The sequence below is a fragment of the Equus quagga genome, chromosome 7, assembly GCF_021613505.1.
Source record: "Equus quagga isolate Etosha38 chromosome 7, UCLA_HA_Equagga_1.0, whole genome shotgun sequence".
NCBI lineage: Eukaryota > Metazoa > Chordata > Mammalia > Perissodactyla > Equidae > Equus > Equus quagga.
This window is the reverse complement of record NC_060273.1, coordinates 77157232-77167048: the sequence shown is the minus strand read 5'-3', so window position 1 is coordinate 77167048 and position 9817 is coordinate 77157232.

Sequence of the window (9817 nt, the reverse complement as noted above, 5' to 3'; positions counted from 1 at the left end):
TCTCTGACCTGACCTCGTGGGCTCCCTCCTCCTTCCCTTCTGGCTCTGCAGCCTCCAGGCCCATTGTTCTCTGCATCTGGTCCAGCCTGAGCCCCTGCCTGGGGGAATCCCCAGCTCCCGCTCCTCTGTCCCAGAGGTTTTTATACTTTTCCCTCTCCCACACCTTCCTCTCCTTTTCCTTCCCTTCCTCCAATTCTTCTCTCCCCACTGCTGTTTTTGACAAAGTCCCTAAAAGATCACTCCTTGCCACCCCCTGACACTCCTCCTGGACCTTTTAAGGTGTGCCCTCCTTCCCATTCACCTCCTCACAGAGGTGTGGCCCAGGAAGGGGGCGAGTGGCAGTTGGCTTAGGTGGCCTTTGAGGTAGCCTTTGAGGTGGCTTGTGGCTTCTCATTTCTCTCTTCAATTTGCTGCCCCCAGCCTCCTCCCAGCCTTGCACCCTACCTCGAGGTTAAGTCCAGGGTCTGCAAAGCATTCGAAGTGATGAGAATTAAGGGCCGGCTTCCCCTTGATGGGTGTTTGCAGCTGCGTCCTTGGGGCCGGAGGTGCCTGTTGGGACACAAGTGACCCCAGTCAGGGCCTGTTGGCCTGGAGGCCTGTGGCCATTAGGACGGGGTTGGCTGAGGGAGCTCCCTGGCCTAAGGCCCTTCTGCGTTCCTTCCCTTCCCCTCTGTCTTTTCTTTACTATACACTCTTTCGCCCCATGTTCCTCTCCTGAAGTTTTCCCAGACCTCTTACTGAGCCTCCTGAGCCACAGCAAGGCCTGAATCTGCAGGGCTGTTTCCCACACATGGCTTTGGAGACAGGCAGAGCCCTCACGAGCTCTGAGGCTTCGGGGCCTTGGTTTCCTTCTCTGCAGAGTGTGCTGTCACCATTTGTGAGTTCGTGGTGAGGACTCAATAAGAGGATACACGTGGGGGCTCAGCACAGTGCCTGGTAGAGAGAAATCATGACGTGCGACTATTATTTTACTTTGTATTATTTTCCAGGTTTTGTGCCTCATATGGAAATGGTGAAGATGGTCTTGTATTTGTCCCTTCCCTTTTTTCTCTGCCTCCTTGGCGAGGAAAGTTCATTTCCTAGGGCTCCCTCAGCTCGGGCTTGGCCAGGTGCTGCCCGTGCTTCAAGGGAGCCCATGCCGGCCCCAGGCTCCTGGCTGCTCAGTGGCTCCTCAGAGCTCGGGGACATGTGGTATGTTCATTGCCCTCTAGGGACAGCCAGCCAGCATGGCGGCCTTGCTGTCTGGCCTCACTCATCCTACTATGTGCAAGGCAGTGAGCAAGACAAAGGGACCCCCAAGGGGCGTGCAGTCTAAGGTTGGGGCAGGGAAATGAAAGAAGTGAGCCCATTGGAGCGGTTCTGGATTCAGACCCCGGGGTCAGGGAGGCTCCTCAAGAAGGGCACTCAGCTGAATCCTGAAAGACATGGAGGAGTGAGCCTTAGGAAGCTGGGTGGGCAGCGGAGAGGCAAAGCAGGTGGAGGGAGGAGAGTGGACAAAGGCGAGGTGGGCGAGCTGGCTGTCTACAGTAATACAAGAGGGTGTGTGTGGAGTGTGGGGAGGAGGGAGGTGCGCTGGGGACATCAGCGGGGGCCGCCAGATCCTGGAGGGCCTAGGGTCCCAGGCTAAGGATTTGGACCTGGTCATGAAGGCCATGGGGAGCTTTTGAAGGTCTCTGAGCAGGATGATGAGAACGGCAGCTACATGCCAGGCCTTGTCCAGGGTGCTTTCCCTACACGGTCCTGTGCCGCGCTCACAGCCATGGCATCGCAGTCAAGAAGCTGAGCACAGACAGTTGGGTAACTTGGCCAACATCACACAGCTTTGCCCTCCAGAAAGCCCCTTCATCTGCAGCTTGGAAAAGGGATTGGAAGGGGACCAAGAGGAGGGAGAGACGGAGGGCAGTTGAGAGCATTAATGCAGGGAGCTTTGGTGCAGGAAATTCTGGGACTGAGACTGTTTCCAGAATGCCATCTGGTGGCCAAAGGCAGAGAAAAAGGCACAGAGGCAGGGAAGTGGGTGCCTGCAGTTCACAAATATCACAGCTCTAGACGTGTGCTGTGCAGAAGAGCACGAGGAAAGGAGCTACACACGAGGCACGGTCGTCTCTCTGAGTGCCGCCCACGAAGGAATTACGGGATTCCTGATTTTACCTGGGTTAACATTTGCATTCTTGAAAGGACATACACACACACACACACACACTATATATATATATATGTGTGTTCTGCGTCTGTGTGTATGTGTGTGGGTGTGTTGCCTTGACCGGTACCATGGATGCAAAAACTGTGCTCACAGGTCACGAGAAAGTTTGAATTTGGATTTCACAGATGGTTTTTACGGTTGTTGTTTCTTTTATTCGCACTGGGGGCGTAAAGCTAAGACAGCTCTTTAAGAATCCAAAGCCAGCAAACAAGGCACCAGACTGTTTACAGGCGATTACCTCTGGGAATGAGGACCCCATTTAGTCATTTTCTCTCCTCCTTTCTGGCTGCAGGGGTCAGTTGATCTTTAGCAGCCACACATTGAGGGGTGAATGGAGCTGTCACTGGAGTTTGTCTGGAGAGCCTTCAACACTCTGAGTTTTGAAAATTCGTTTGAAGTTGCAGAGGTTCTCTGAAATACATTTGAAACAGCTGAGGATGGCCTCCTTTAGGTCCAAAATATATATGTTTTTTAAAGGGCAGGATTGGAATTGGTGCTTAGACGTCTTGTTCAACCTTGAGATCATTCACACTTGAGTCCTTGGCTATGGGGAGGGGCTGGGGGCTGAGTGGGATGAGGGTCAGAGGATCTTTTCAAAATGCCCCGAGTCCTGAGGAACCTTGAGGGGTCAGACAAGCAGGGTGGGACTGTGGCCCTTGGGGGACTCACCAGCCAGCTGGATGAAGGCTAAGATCATGCCTCATACTACGAACGTCCTGCTGGGCTAGGTGGTCACCCCAAGGGTTGCTCATGAATCTGCCCAGTGGCGGCCACAGTCACCACCACCAGGGCAGCTTTGATGAAGCTAGGAGGCTTCATCTTCAGGATCATTCTTATTGGAAGGTGACTGGACCACCCAAGGTCAGCTGTTTTTGTTTTGTTTTGTTTTGTTTTTAGCAAGACCTTACTGAAGTTGGAGCCAGTCTGGCCAGGAATCTTGAGGGGGACACTCAGGTAGATGTTCTGGGTCACCTGCTCCTGGCATGGAACTTTGTTGTGACAGATGACAGATGTCCACTCCCACATAATGGCACCTCTTTCTGGGCCCAGTACAGAAAGAAGAATGCACTTTGCAGGGGGAAATTTGCCAAGAAATAGGACTTTTCAAGAAATGAAAAGGCTTTGTGTCTTGGTTAAGAGTGGTAGCCCTAAAAAGGGGCCAAATATCAGAATCACTTGGAAAGCTTTTCAAAATACTGTGGACAGGGCAAGAAAAATCATACTTTTCCCTTGCCCGGCCTGCCAAAGGGAATTTCCTAATTGCTGGCTCCAGTTTTCCCCCCTTTGAAACAGGTTCATCTTTCAGATCATTTGGGACAGGGTTGGGAAGTTGATTGGACCTTTTTGCTGGAAAAAGAGGTTTAATTGATCTACATAATATAAGCCAAAATAGAGGAGGGAGAGGAATTGCTGAAGATTGAGGGAATTCTGGAGGGGGTGCTAGAGAACTCAGGGGCTGGGAAGGAAGTAGGTTGAAGATAAGGATTTTCGAATGAATTGTTACAAAGTATGGATCTCCTTCATTTTTTAAGACAAATGCAAGGAAAGATTTATAATTTCTTTTGTGCTTTAGTAATCACAACGGGGCCCCAACACTGGACCACATAAATTCTGAGTTGATAAGGGTTGCATATATATTATGCCTCTCTCCCCAACCCAGAGGGGAAGTGGCCTACTTCCAGCATGTAGATTTCAATTCCGATATTCCACAAGTCATTCTGGCATGCACCCCATCTCCACCCCAGTCTCGCTGAGAACCATTGATTTAGAACTTCTTAGAAGCACCAGCACCTTTGTAAGGACCAAACTCCATAGCCAACAGGCCTTTCTTACTGACCATGCTCCTGGTCCCCACCTTTCCCCTGTGCCTGTGCCGCTGCTCAGCAGAAGCTCTGTGCACACCTGGTTTCCCCTCCATATTTCTGCAGACTCTTCTGTCTGCTTCTCTGATTCCTCCTTTGTCTTTTCTTCCTTCTGACTCTCGGGTGTGGGCGTGTCCGCCAGTTACTGTCCTCAACCGTCTCTTCTCCATAGGGTTATTAGCCCAGAAATAGGTTGCCAGATTTAGTGAATAAAAATACATGGCACCCTGTCAAATTTGAATTTCAGATAACAAATGAAAATTTTTTTAGTATAAGTATTTTTATCTGGCAATCCTATTCAGAAGTAATATATGCTCACAATGCAAGTTTCTTTTCTTCTTTTTTTGTATTTGGTTTACACAGTGAATTTGAAAATCTATCAGTAAACACAAAAATCAAACATATTGACTGAGAGCATCATCTGTGCATGAATATTCAGAAGCTGACTCTGTCGATTGGCCTTGTTATGTATTCATCATTTCTGGGTGACTCCGGGTTCGAACTGTTCTCACACTGAAAGAACCACCCCGGAGGAAGCCTGGATCACACTCATTCATTAATTTATTCAGTCATCTTGTCATTCATTTATTTGGTGGAATTCAGCATGTTCTCTATTTACAAGGTCAATTTTTTTTTGGCAAGGGAAGTAGCTGAAGTTGACCCACATTTTCCCATCCTCTAAACCATTGGTTTGGTTTCCTTTCTTCACATAGAATCTAATCAGCCTAGTTCTCGCCTTGCTTCAGAAAGGTTCTTGCAGGAAGGAAAATGAGTCTTCCCATCGTTACATGAATTCTCATGGGGCTTCCCTTTATAAGTTTATGACAGCCAGGAGTTGAGCCTGGAGCTCCGAGAGAAACAGCCACACACTGATTTATGATGGCAGCTGCTGCTAAGTCTCACTCCTTTCCTTCTGACAGAGCCATGTTACCTTGGGGTTACAGAACTCTTTTCACTGTTATTCAGGGGAATAATAATAAAATGCCAGGATGCAAGTATAAACACGATCCTTCTGTGCCTATTATTGTAAATCAAATTTTACCTTGCATCAGAAGCACAGAAAACATTTTGTACTATCAGCCACCTCAAGCCTTTTTAGGAACCTGTTTTTATATAACACTGGCATGACCTGAGATATTGTTTGCGCTGCACTGACCAGGGAAGCTAGTCACACGGGTGATCTGGCTATTTCTCCTTACACACTCAACTGACCATTCTCCCCGAGCGAAGTGTTAACTTGATCTAAACATAGCATTGGAGTTAATGTTGTGGGCGCAGGACTCCAATTGCCTGGGTTTAGAGTTTAGCTCTGAAATTTACCATCTGTGTGACAATGGCAAGTCACTCAACTTCTCTGTGATCAGTTTCCTTAACTTTAAAATAGGGATGCTGCTGCTGAGAATAACTATATTATAAGGTTGTTGTAAGGTTTAGCTTAGTCAACACACAGCATGTAGAGCAGGGCCTGGGATGTGGGTAGCCCTCTAAGTGTTAGTTCTTTATAATTGTGCTTTTAGTGTAGTAGCTCCCAATTTTTTTTTTAGACTGAAGCCCCCATTTTAAAGAAAAACCAATTTTTCGCATTCCAGTGTGATAATAGTAAACCTTTTAAGATCTACATGGTGAGCAAATACACAATGACAAGACACCAGCAGGAATTGAGTGATACTTCTGTAGTACCAGGATAGGGCTCACCACCAGCCAGTCTTATCCCAGAGTTGGGGCAGGGCTTTCGCCTCTACACTGCTGCCCATCTGTGAGTCAAGGCTTGTATCTGGGGTCCTTGTGAGTGGTGGCCTTTGCAAAGGAGGCTGCCATAACTGGGCAGGTTGGATGAGCTCAGCAAACTTTCTGGACAATGGATGGGAACAAGTATAGGCACTGATGGAAGGCTTGCTAGACCCCACAGGAACCAGGCATATTTTGTGACTCACTCCTGCTTCTCTACCCAATGGCCTGGGTCCTGACCTCTGGTCTAGGTCACACATGCCATCCTCTCCTGGCCCTAGACTCCATCATCTAGTGTCCCTGGGGACAGGCGATGGAATTTGGTCTCTCTCTCTGTCTGTATTCTCATTCTCACGTATCATTATGTCATAAACTCTATTCCTAACTTCCCTAGGGATTTCCCTATGGAAAGTTAATTCTTAAGGCCAGAATTATTTTATTCTCTCTGTAGTTCTGTTACAACAAACCCTAATTCTCTTACAGGCTATAGGAGAGGGTCAAACGATGAGGAATTGGTCCTAATCCTGTATGTCACCACTGTATGACACTGGTCAAATCACTTCACCCCTTAGTGCCCCAATTTCCTCATCTGTAAAATGGGGAGACAAAATTATCTCAGTCATGGGGTCGTGGGTATTTAAATGTGATAATGTGTGTAAAGTGCTTAACACAGAGGAAGCCTGGGCACATGGGGAAAGCTCAATTTAAAAGACTATTCAGGGGCTGGCCCCATGGCTGAGTGGTTAAGTTCACGCACTCCTGGGCGCGGACATGGCACCACTCATCAAGCCATGCTGAGGTGGCATCCCACATGCCACAACTAGAAGGACCCACAACTAAAATATACAACTATGTACTGGGGGACTTTGGGGAGAAAAAGGAAAAATAAAATCTTAAAAAAAAAGACTTCAGGCACATGAAACTAAAGATACTTAGGTCTTATTTTTATGTAGTCTAAAAACGACATTTATTAGAAAACTCTCTTTATCCAATACTGACCTCAAAACTGGTCTCTACATATTGAGTCCATTTTAAACATTCATCCAAACTATTAACACTGCTTTGAAATTCTCACTTATGCCCTCCATCCTGTGGCCTCTGATATGAGGTCACAACATGATGTCACAATTCACCTCCTGCTGCAACTCTGTGAGAATTTCCCGAGCTGGCTCTTAGGCGCCTCACTGTTTGCGTCGGGAGGTCCCTGGCAGGATTCACCGTCTCACCTCTGAGCGCTCGGAGGTAAGGCTGCCATGTGTTTTGCTCTTGGTTTTATTCCTTTGGCTGAACATGAATAACGATATTAGTGAATGGCTTCAGAGATTCTTCTTCCTTCCTTTGCATTTCTAAGGAGTATGTTTCCGGTTTGGGTATCTATTACAGGGGTAGTCAGGTTTCTGTTCTGTGACAGTACAGAAAATTCGGAGTGATTATTTGCATTTCAAGCTTTTCCTTCTGCGGCAGCCAGGTAAGCTCCTCTGGTGCCCCGATTTACCCACTTGGTTTTCTTTTCTCCTGGGTGCAGGACCAGCTACATAATTTGCAGAACCCAGGGCAAAATGAAAATGCAGAGCCTCTTGTTTGAAAATTATTGAGAATTTCAAGATGGCCATAGCAGAGCATTAAACCAAGAGCAGGGCCCTTCTAAGCCTGAGGCCCTCCTCAGCACGGGGTCCTGTGTGACCGCACAGATGGCAGGTCCATGAAGCCAGTCCTGCCTGGGAGGCAGTGTTGCTGAAGACCTTCAGGATCCTGTAGGCTTGGGTTAGAGGCCTAGCCCTGCAAGTTGCTTTTCTCGGGGGAGAAGTATTTGATAAGAAAGACACAGGAGCTTATTAGATCATTAGGGGCACATTAGTTTGAAGGTTCCCAGAAGCAGGAAACAACATTTCGGCATCCCACTTAAGGGCTGAGAATAGTGCTCCGTACCTAAATTTTTAAGTATTGAGATATAATTCACATATGATAAGATTCACCCTTTGAAAGCGTACAATCCAGTGGTTTCTAGTATATTCACAAAATTGTACAACCATCACCACTATCTAATTCCACAATATTTTCATCCCTTAAAAGAAACCCCATACCCATCAGCAGTTACTTCCTGTGCCGTTCTGCCTCAGCCTCTGGCTGTCTACTTTCTGTTCTTATGGATTTGCGTGTTCTGGACATTTCATACAAATGGAATTATGCAATATGTGGCCTTTTGTGTCTGACTTCTTTCAGTTAGCATAATGTTTTCAAGCTTCATCCACGTTGTAGCATGTACTTCATTCCTTTTTACAGCTGAATAATATTCTACTGTATGAGCATTCCACATTTCGTTTATCGATTTATCCATTGATGAACACTTCAGTTGTTTCCACTTTTTGGCTATTGTGAATACTGCTGCTTTGGTGTACATTTAGGTACACTATATAAAAATAAATATATACAAATGTGCTTGTATGTTTGTGTATAAGTTTTTGCGCAAACATATGTTTTTGATTCCTTTGGGTATACAGCTAGGAGTAGAACTTTTTGAGGAACTGTCAAACTGTCTTCCAAAGTGGCTACACCATTTCATATTCCCAGCAGTAAATGAGGGTTCCAATTTCTCCACATCCTATCAACACTTGTTATTATCTGTCTTTTTTTATGGCCATCCTAGTGAGTAGGAAGTGGTTTCTCATTGTGGATTTGATATGCATTTCGCTGATGATTAATGATGTTGAGCATCTTTTCATGTGCTTACTCACCTTGTTTATCTTCTTTGAAGAAATGTCTATTCAAATCCTTTGCTTTTTTTTTTTTTTTTGTGAGGAAGATTGCCCCTGAGCTAACATCTGTGCCAATCTTCCTCTATTTTGTATGTAGGATGCTGCCAGAGCATGGCTTGATGAGTGGTGTACAAGTGCGTTCCTGGGATCACAACCTGGTGAAGCCCAGGCTGTGGAAGCAGAGTACTTGAATTTAACTGCTACACCACCCGGCTGGCCCCCCTTTGCCCATTTTTAAATTGGGTTATTTGTCCTTTCATTGCTGAGTTGCAGGAGTCCTTTGTATATTTTGGATATTAGATCAGATATTTGGATAAAGATCAGAGACATGATTTGCAAATATTTTCTCCTATTCTGTGGATTGTCTTTTCACTTTCTTGATAGTGTCCTTTGAAGAACAAAAGCTTTTAATTCTGAATTAATTTGGATCTAATTTATCTATTTTGATGTTGTTGTTGCTTGTGCTTTTGGTGTCATATCTAGGAAACTATTGCCTAATCCAAGTTCACAAAGATTTACTCCTACATTTTCTTCTAAGAGTTTTCTAGTTTTAGCTCTTACATTTAGGTCTTTGATGCATCTGGAGTTAATTTATGTATATGGTGTGAGGTAGGGGGCATGTCATTTTAATTCCTGCTCAGTCTCTCAATAATTATCTGCCCTTCAGTAAGTTCTTGAACCTCTCTCAATTTCAATTTCCTCATTTGTACAGAGGGTATAACAGTACCTAAATCATAAGGTTACAGTGAAGATTAGAGAAAATGTACATAGCACACTTAGGAAGGTGTTTGAAGCATCCTAACTGCTCAATGAACGCGGTAGTTACGACTGTTACAGTATGGACGAGGAGCGAATGCTTTCATAGCGGAGGTGTCAGAAAGACGGGCAGCATTTCTCAGAAGGCAGTTGGCACGGTGTGGGGAGAGGAGGCTCGCTTAGTCTACCTGGAGGAGCAGGTCTGCACGGTCAGGGGAGTGTCCGCCTCAGGTAGACAGCTGCCTCACGATCACCTCCAGGGATTGGTCAAAGTTCGCATTCCGGAGCCCTGTCCCAGAACGACTGCAAGGAGAGCCCTGGGGGCGGGGAGCCAGAACCTTGCCTCTCCAGAGGCACGCTTAAGTTTGCAGGGCGGGGGGGGGGCTGGGGGGAGGGAGGGGGGGGGGAGGGGGAGGGGGTGGGTGGTGCCCCGGCGCCACCTCGGCCCGCGGGGGGCGGTGCAGGGGCCGGGGCGGTCACGGCGGCTGCGCAGAGCCCTCCCCACGCCGGGG